This window comes from Haliaeetus leucocephalus, unplaced genomic scaffold, assembly GCF_000737465.1.
Source record: "Haliaeetus leucocephalus isolate CR32 unplaced genomic scaffold, Haliaeetus_leucocephalus-4.0 Scaffold110, whole genome shotgun sequence".
Classification (NCBI taxonomy): domain Eukaryota; kingdom Metazoa; phylum Chordata; class Aves; order Accipitriformes; family Accipitridae; genus Haliaeetus; species Haliaeetus leucocephalus.
In genome coordinates, this window is record NW_010972546.1 from 1,593,454 (window position 1) to 1,603,410 (window position 9,957).

Sequence of the window (9,957 nt, forward strand, 5' to 3'; positions counted from 1 at the left end):
ATGCAGTGGTGGACCTACATAAATACGTCTAACTACATAATGATTGGCATAATTAACGATGGCAACAGTGACACTGAGTTCTGCAATTTAATTGCGTTGTGTGGTAGAAGTATTATCTTGTGTTTGTTTTAAATTGGTTGAATGAGTCACAGTTGGTTTTTTTTTTCATTTGAGGCTCTGTAATCTAGTCAATGTTTGTAAACTGTTTTGAGATGACAGGATGAAGGCTAATAAGGAAAAAAGTACAATTGAGTTGTTATAAACTATGGTGATGGTTCTGCTAGAGTGCTAACTGCTTATTCTATGCATGAGTGGCCTTGTCTTGTGAACTTAATTTATCTTTGCCCTGCCTACACCGAATGTGTGATCAACATTATGTAAGTTTGGTAAAAATATCAGCTGTGTCTCTGGTGCTCTGCTACTGTCAGTGGCAGAAATGGTGGCAATGTTTAAGTGACAAGAGCAGGACCGCAATGGAGTCAGCTTTTCAAATACCTAGGCTTTAGACAGCAGACAGTTGCTGGTGAGATTTTTTCCAGAGAGTCCAAGCACATCAGACATCTAAAACCCACAGGAAGCTAGGAGGTAGTCATAAATGCACCGAAGCCGTGTTTAAGCATGTCATTAAATTCCTCTGCAATGGCTGTGTAGGCAAGATCTAAATCTTTTGTGCTAATAAACCAGCACAGTTTTCAGTCATTATTTCATTAATCACATGCCTGATTTTCAGGAAAATCATGGGAGAGCCCTGTGATAGGAGCAGCACCTCTATTGAAATGTAGAGCTAGGTGCAAATAGGAAATAAGAGCAGTTAGATAAGGATACCTTCCTTAACAGAAAAGCAGGGAAGCTTCTGTGCATTGGGGTGGGGAACTGGAGAAGCCCCCTCCAGCCCAGATGACTCCAGGATCAGGGAAGGGGCTCTGCAGTCTGTCATGCCTGGACAAATTGCATCTGGTATTGCAAGGGAAGGATTGTGTCTCGCTCCCCTCCATCCTGCTCACGCGAGCCTTACTGCATTTTAGTCTCTGGGGGCAGGAGGTCTGTGCCAAGCCAGTGCGTTCAGCCTCCCCAGACTGGCCTTATATATTACTTATTTAAGGTGTTCTTTTTACCTTTATTTTAGAATATGCATGCTTCATGTCTTCAGATATTCCCTACCACCGTAAGGGCCAGAAGTAAATAACTAGAAAGCTATTAAGCAACAAGCAGAAAGCTGGCATTCTTTTGCGGTTTCTTGAATTGAGCTGGGGCATTAAAAGAAAACACCAAATGTGGGAGGCAAAAAAGAATACTGGAAAAATTGCACCACTAGGACCAGCACTAATAAGAACAGCATCTAGTGCTCTGTAAACATTACAAAATGGAAATAATAATAATTCTATAATAATAATAATAATAGTAAACCGCAGGAGGAAGACATAACGCTTCCAAGTTTTGTGTCACTTCATATGCAGTCTTAGGCAGTTAAATTTCTTCAGTACCTGCTCTGTTTAAATCAAAATTTTCCTCATTTGCCAAATGTTTATTCTCTCCCGAGGTTTCATTGAAACTCTGAGATGTTATTACGGAGCTTAGATGCAGCCTTTCATTTATACTTGAAGAAAGCAGTTTAAGGCTTGTTACAAAATGATAAAAGTATACAATTAGTGGGGGATTGTTGACTCATCCAGCACAGGCTCCGCTATGCGTTGTGCAGGGATATGGAGTGAATTAAGGCAGTGGTTTTTATCATCCTTCTTAATGAATTCTTGGGATAAAATCACCATGCCCTCCTTGGCTGGCACTTCTATTTAAGGACTGCTAGCAGAGTGTGGAAGGGCTGATGAATGGCACAGGGCTAAGAAGGGGCAGGAATCTATACATCCACCATCCTGGCCCAGACCTCAGAAATGGTTTGATTTGCTGAGAAGCTGATCAGAATTTTGATAATAAGAAGTGCAATTTTATTGTTATTTTGCTTGTGGAACTGTGCATCAATATGGATGAGATGCAGCTGGAGGAATTAAAAGAAAAAAAAAGATAATGGAAAATTTAACAAAAAAATAGGTAAACAGGGGAAAAAAATGAAGAGGTAATTCTATAATACATTCCACGCACTGAAGGACTGAGTTTAATACATGGCCTGGCTGCTCTGATCCTCAGTGCAGTTCTGTGATGCTGCATCATCCATGTCCTCACTGCAATATCAAACCAAAGCGGCATCCTGTTGAAACTTAGGACTGCAGAAAACCACGGCAGGATCTTCACTAATACATAGAATTTCCATATGTCCTTGTTCCTCTTAGGATCATAAGTGTCTCGGTTTGGGGCATGTGGGGCAGGAGTGGATTTAAAGCCAGGACTTGCCATTTTCTCCTTGCCTCTTCCATCTCATTTTGGACAGTGATCATGGCTGAGACAAATTAACAATGCTCTGTCCTCGTACCGTGCCTTTCAACCAAGGATCTTGCAATGCTTTGCGTGCATTAAATCACAGAGCTGTGTAATGTGCCCTGTGGAGGAGGTAAGCCTTATCTTAACACGCTGAAGCACGGGGAGCCAAGGGACTTTCTCAAGGTTGTTTGGAAGATACCGGAGGCAGAATGCAGAGTCCTAGCTCTTGCTCCCTGCCTCTGACGATAGCACTAAACTTTTGGATGGAGAAAATGTAAGATTGGAAGAGGCAAGGCAAGGAAGCGGGGTGGATGCAAAGGTGGTATATAGGTTTGTGCCCTTGTATGTTGTTCATCCTTCATCAGATATTACAGATTTACCTCGTGTCAGAGTAGTTCCTCTGCAGTTGCCAAATCCTAGCTGAGGATCTGGTCTCTAGGTTTTCCAGTCTGCTCCTTCCTTATAAATATTCCTTGTATTTTTCCTGTCTTCAGTTTTTCTCCACCTTCCAGTTTTGCAGAGAAATAGAGACCAGCACAAAAAAAGAAGTGGATTACTAAGAATTCATTAGCATCTCAAATCAAGTTCCTCTGGTTTTCTGAAGAGCTGAGCGAACCTGTCAGAGTGTAACTGGTGCTCTTCCTTTCTGCTTCTTTTTAAGATGCAATGTTCAGCCCTAAACAGATGGGAACCTGTCAGCACAACATGGAGATAATTACCCGTTTGAGCCATGGGAAGCTTCATAACAGATAGGAAGTTATTGCAGCCAATACCACTCTGCTTTATGATCTTATCAGTTTTCTCAGGCTGAGCATATTGGTAGGCCCTATTATTCCTTTGAAGAAACACCAAGAAAAACCTTGATTCCATAGGGATGCAAATTCTCTTCAAAGTTGCAGAGCAACTCCGCAGAAGCCAAGGCGGCTGTCCTGTCTGGGGAGGGAAAATAATCCGGCCTGCAACAGAGGCATGGAAATATCAAGAAAGTGCCATAATGAGGGATAGCATAAATGTTAACGAAATTAACCTGATGATTGCTTCAAGCTTCTGTCTTATTCTTCACTGCTGTGTGTTGAGCAGTCCCGTGTTCCCAGTGACAAAGCCCATGGCGCACAGGCTGTTTCTTGGAGATTCACATACAAACTCGTGCATCTCTGTTGCTGTCAGACACCTCCAGGCATCACTTACTTGGTTTGCCAACAGTGGGAGCTATCAAAGATCTTAATTTCTTTGTGGACAGTCAGGCACGGCGAGCTATCCCCATCTCCGTCAGCTAGAAAGGGTGAAGGAGTTAAGAAATTCTCACCCTGGGTTTTCTTATTATTCTGTAGGTCTGTAGGCTGGCAGAGTTAAAAATTCTTCTACAGCGAAGCAGAGTGATGGAAATAACCCTCAAGAGCAGGCACCAGCAAGCCAGTAGGTACTTGTGTGCAGATTGTCACAGAGCATGAAACCCACTATTATTCTTAAAAGAATAGCAAACCCGCTCTTTTCAGTACTGAAAAAAAAAAAAAACAAACCAAAAAAACCAAAAAACAAACAAACAAATATAAAAGGCTTTCTTTTTTCTTTATCACAGCAATCCTGAATTGTTATTGGTTATATATTTTGTGCAGAGGAAAAGGGCTTTACATGCATTCTGCCAGCACATGCTGAAGATTTTGTCAGGTTTTAAAAATAAATAACAAAACCACCTGTCAATTTTTATAACTTTAGTTCAAATTGAGGAGGGGACCAACAAAATTTAGCTCAGTTTTCCTGAGAGAAAGGAAAATTGCTGCCTGTTCTGACCTACTTGCTAAACAATCGGGATTTGTTGTGTAAAAAGGAAAAGAAAAATAAACACCAGCCTTTGGAAAATTTTCAGTATGTGAATGGGGTTCCCAGGTTCTTCCTCATCCTTTTGTATTGAGAAAATCGTGGGAGGAGATGAAGGTTATTGCAGAGATCCTCTCGTGGTAGCTGAATGTTTAGGTGTTTTCTGCTTCCTTAGATCCAGCCTGTTAGTCGAGCCTTTTTTGGGAACCATGCTGATAATTATCACACTACAGGATGCCACCCTCTAATCTTCCCCTATCTGCCATTTCGGAGAGTAGCGCGGAGCTTAAGATAGTAATTTGTGGTGGCAGAAACATCGCTTGAGCCGTTTGAAACCTGGCTGGCAGAAGCGTGCGGGGTGGGAAGTCCATCTGCAGGGGCCGGTGAGGCAGGCAGCTGCCTACGGGTGCGGGTGGCATCGTCGCTGCAATTTTAGCATAGCCTTTGGATCAGTAATTTTATAATTCAGCCTGATTAAGGGATGAAAAGAAAAGAGTCGCGCTGTAAGTTTCCTATGGAACTACCTGCCTGAAATACCGATAGCCCTTGCTGCAGGTGCTGGCTGAATTTTGTCCTGGCAAGCACCCAGCAGGTTCATCCGCAGATTGTACAGATGTTTAAGGCAGCGGTTAGCTCTTCGTGGAGCTCTGGTGATGGGGAGGTGGATGCAGCCTCCTGGGAGAGGTGGATGAGCAAGGCTAAGGCAAATAGCTGGTGTGTCAGAGAAGTGTGTGTGAAAATACATTTCTTTTTGCTGATTGCAACAACAGAAAAATCTGTTTCTCGCATCCATGGGCCAGAAATGTATTTTATGCAAACTTATAAAATTGTCTCACGAAGAAAATAAAAAAACAGCATGATAATCACCTTCATGGCTTCCCTCAAACCTGTTCCAGGATTTGTACGAGCCCCACTTTGGGCGAGTGCTGTTGCCCCCCACCCCAGCTGTGGCAAGTGTGAGCTTTATGTATTCTAGTCAGACAGGTTGACTACAGCAGCACCCGTTCCTCATCTCTAAAGCTGACTCGAGAAGATTTCTAAATTGCTTTAGTGAGCATAAGAGATGAAAAAAACAGCTTCTGAGATGGACATGTGTATGATGCTTGCAGCCACCTTAGCAAGTAATTCCACCCTGCCTTGAAAACACCTTTCCCCTGAGCATCTGTAAGTATCTTACAAATATTAGCAAATTTACAATTTGTTTGTGAGAAAGGAAATTATTCCCATTTTCTTTCTAGGTGAGGCAACCCAAGGCATAAAGTCATTTAATACACAGCCAGGTAAGGACTTCAGGAGCTCTAATTCCCTGCTCCCACTCGTAACCAAAGCTTAATTCCACAGCACTTGTAAAATGCAGATTCAGAGCTGTGCATCTATTTGAGATTTTATTCCACCACCCACAAGCCCTTTTGTAGCAATCTGCTTCCTACTTGCTTTCAGTGCTATTAATTATGGTTCAGCATGCTGCTTGTACCTACCTGAGGTTGCAGTTGCATTTCCAGGGTATAAACCCTTGTTTATTTGCATAATGGCTAAAGTATTTTTCCCCCTGTTTCTGGGGTGTTGTTCAGTATGAAAACTAAATGTTCAGGAGAGCTGGCATTTTTGCATATTTATATATTATAAAGTATTTGCTTCTCTGTGTATGTATGTGTATATATATATATATATAAAAACAGAGAGAATATATATATTCTAATTATATATCTGCTACATCTCTGTTCAGAAAAATAGAACAAGGCATTGGGAGAGCAGAATTCTTTTATCATGTTTAAATTTACTTATAGCTGCTTGTATTGTGTTAGCACAGTTTCTCCCAACCTAGAAAAGACTCCTGGGGAAGAGGGGATGAACAAGGTGTGAGGGGCTTGGGAAGGTGAAAGGGAAAATGAGAAGAAGCTCATGTATTTCTTCTTTTTCCAGTATTGCAACATGGTCATAGCCATTGAAAGGAGGTACAAAAAATGGTGACATTCAGTTCGGAAGGGCAGTAGGGACAAAGTTACGCTTAGAAAATTATGCATTTAGCTCCTTGAGCAGAATCAAGGCCAAGAACAGTACACATACATGCTAGGGAACAGCTCCAGCCTGGGGAGTTTACAATTTAAATAGCCACAGGCAAAACATGGTGCTATTGTTCACATATTACAGATGAGCAGCTGAGATACCAGGAGATCTTTTACTATCGGAGACTTGCATCTCCTGGACCACAACCCCGTACGTTAACTACAGCTCCAAACATCCTTCTCTCTCGGTGTGTCTCTAACGAGGCTCATACTTAACCTCTTGTGAAGCAGGACTGAATTGCTCCATTTTTTCTGCTGCCTTGGGAATTTCTACATGATACAGCAGTTTGGAAGGTAAGTGCATGCAAAGGGTTACAGGTAAGTCCTTGTTGTGGCTATGCCCTTATCAGCTACTCAAGGTGTAACACACATGGAAGCAGTGCTATCAAAGCTCCCACAGGAATCAATCTATTGATATCCGTAGTTAATTGCAAAATGGGCCTTTTCCTACAGTTCATCATCTCCTTTCAGTTACTGCAGCATGCCCGTTTGTTCGTACTTTTAACGTACAATAGCAAAGGAAGCGTAAACATGGAGGTGCTACCCAGAGGTCTCAGATAATGACCTTTAAAGCGATTTACATTTTTGAAATAATTTGGTGCTAGTGCAGAGTTCAAAACGCTAAATCTGACTGCTGTCAAAAAGTCAAATGGGCCAAGCAAACGTAATTGTTCAAGTTGAGAAGCCTGCAAAAAAACCCCACCTCTAGATAAGCTGAGCAGAATGAAATGAGAAGAAAATTATAGTCTTGATTCAAACCTCAATTACATTAGTTTTTATCCTAGATGCGTCCTGGGAACACCTCCTGATAATGATGTGTTATTACTAAGACAGAAAAGGATGTCTTAAAAAAAAATCCTTATATTCTTATAGTGTCAATTAAAATAATACAGGATGAAAATAATTCCCATCCTGCTTCGAAGTTCACATAACATGACCAATAATTCTTTACATGTTTTATTTTGAAAACAAAGCAGTCCAAAAGGAAGATTTTTTTTTAATATTGACTGTATTCCATGCAGATAATCCATAGTAAATACATTGCATTAAAAGACAGTTAAAGTGCCTTTAGTCCCTCAAATAGTCCAGCTGTGCTGTAAATTCAAGTATGTGGAAAGTAGGCCTTTAGTTATTAAGAGAATATTTTTTGATGTGGGTTGTGCTCCCATCGATGTAAAAAATGGGGGGGTTAGCCCCCAACTTTCATAGGAGCAGAACCAACCTCTCATTGGTCTCTGATAAACCCTGTGCTGTGTTTTCCCAACTGCTGAATGCAGATGAGTGGCCACGGAGCAGATATGTGATGTCATTTTCTGCCTGATGACAGGCAGCTGCCTTAGCCCAAACAACACACTCAGCAGTTGCCACAAACTACCAGGGCATGGTGCTTGGAAAGACAAATGAGGAGCTGTAGCAGTTGTTTGTGTTTTGCATCTTCTTTTAACCAGCTGAGCAATGGACTGAGCACAGCTAACAGCCCCAGCCCATTTTATAGCTATAAAATATACAGGTCAATATACACATGTACATTTTGCAGTCTGCTCTGAAGCAAGCCCAAATACTGGGTTCATCAGAATCCAGAGGAAAACCTCAAGAAGTGGCTAGAGAAGCCACAGGATTAAAAGCAAAAATCAAACTCTCTTTATGTCATAGTCGCCATCATTATGTTCTTGCTTCGGCACTCGAGACTAGCAAGATTAACCGGCATCTTGAAGTCAGAGTTACACAGATAGGAAAGGAGTATCGATCCTGAGGCATTTGACTTGGTGCAGCCAACGTTACACTTGCACCCAGACTCCCCTCTCCTCTTCACCATGAGAGCAGTACTTGTTGATGGTAAAGACATTTTTCTCTTTCTTCTAGGCATCGGCAACGTTACCGTCGGGCTTTCTGGAATTTAATAGACAACCTCTTCTCTTCCACTACAAAGCCATGTGCAAAGAATATTCAGAAAAGATTGCTCCCTGCTGACTCTCAAGCTTCCCAGATGTGAACTTCAAGTGCCCAGAGCTAGACCTCATGTTGAAAGGTAGGACAGAATATTTTTTTTTCCTCCTTCTTGAAACACAGCATGTAAGTGCCTTGTTTCTCCAGGCTGGGCAGTGGGAGATGCTGGGTGGATCCAAACCTTCACCTCAGAGCACGCACATGACTATGGGCAGTAACTTCTCCACCTACTCTACCACAAGGTCTTAGAGATGATGAATTGGAGCTGTTAACACTCTACCTGACAATAACCCAAAACATATTCATCAGTAGAAGGTAGACCAAACATCTGGTGCACAGCTACAGAATAGCCTGGTTTTGTTTGTTTCTTTCCTTAAAGGGGGGGGAAAAAAAGAAAAAAAGAAAAAAAAAAAGCCTTTTTTACTCCAGGCACTCAGAACTTGGCATCTCCCCTGAAGTATGGGTGGTTTACATATCTCAGCCATTTCTGTGCCATTTCTATGCTATGGCACTTGGATGTTGTTATTCTCCACCTGAGTATCTGATCCTCTGCTGAATCCTTCTAAGATCCTGGCTGCAGTAATGCACCAGTGATTTATACAGCTCAATTACATGCTATTTAAAGTCTGTTTTCTTTTAAATTTGCAGCATTTCAGTACTCTTGGATGTTTCCTAGCATTTCTAGGGGCTCTAGGGGAAGAGGAGTACCCAAAATCTTGCTGTTACTGTGCATGCAGGTTCAGAAAAAACAGTAAAAACAAGGCCATTATTTGGAAAGAGTTAAATCTAGAGAAAATTCCTTACCAGCTCATAACCATTTCAAAGGAGATCAGATCCTGGGCAAAAACTAGATGACAGCATCCCTTTGAATTCTTTCTACTTCAGGGAAACAGGGGAAGAAAACAACCTTCCAGCTGAAAGCTTTATTTGGGAATAAAGTTTATCTTCAAAATAAGTCTAAAGAGAGACTGTCTGGGCCATAACAACTTGGCACGACTCAGTCTGACTTACCCCGTTTGAGCATTTTGGTGCCTTTATGCCATAATAAGATGCAGCAAAAGTCTCCCTAGTGGCTATGTATGAGAAAGTATAATCTGGGGTCTAAATGCCACAAAGCATCCATATTTATCTTTAATGGCTATATAAATTCAGCAGATGAGAAGGAAAACATTAATTAGACAGACCCTGCCTTTGGCAGTAATCACCACCAGTGACAGCTGAACCAGCCAGTGGATAAAATATGCACCAAACATGATTATCAGAATAAATAACTGAGGATCAAGAGAAAATTAAAAAAAAAAAAAGAAAAAGAAAAAAAGCCCCATACAACCAAGACCATTTTTAGTGGGGTAAAGAAAACTTTACCTTACACTGGACTTTGGACTCTCTTTTTTTATACAAGCTTTTGTCAGTTTAGGGCCCAATCCTGCAGCTGGTGTCTGTGGAAGTAGGGTAGAGTATTTCTACAGATTAGTCTTGAATTCTGATTGCACAGAAGGAGTAGAAAACCCTGAGAGGTCTAGTGTCAAAGCCCTTAGTTAGGGTCAGATTCTGGAATCACAATATATGTACAAATCCAGACCAGGGGCCTATCACAGACATAACAAAATAAAAAAAAATAGAAAAAATTCCACTGACTTGAGTAGGCTCTAAAAACTGTGGTATCAACAAGGTGATTTTTAGATTTTTTTCAATGGTATCAAGGCATGTAGGCCCTCACTCCTTATTTATGTGAAATGCCCATGAATGA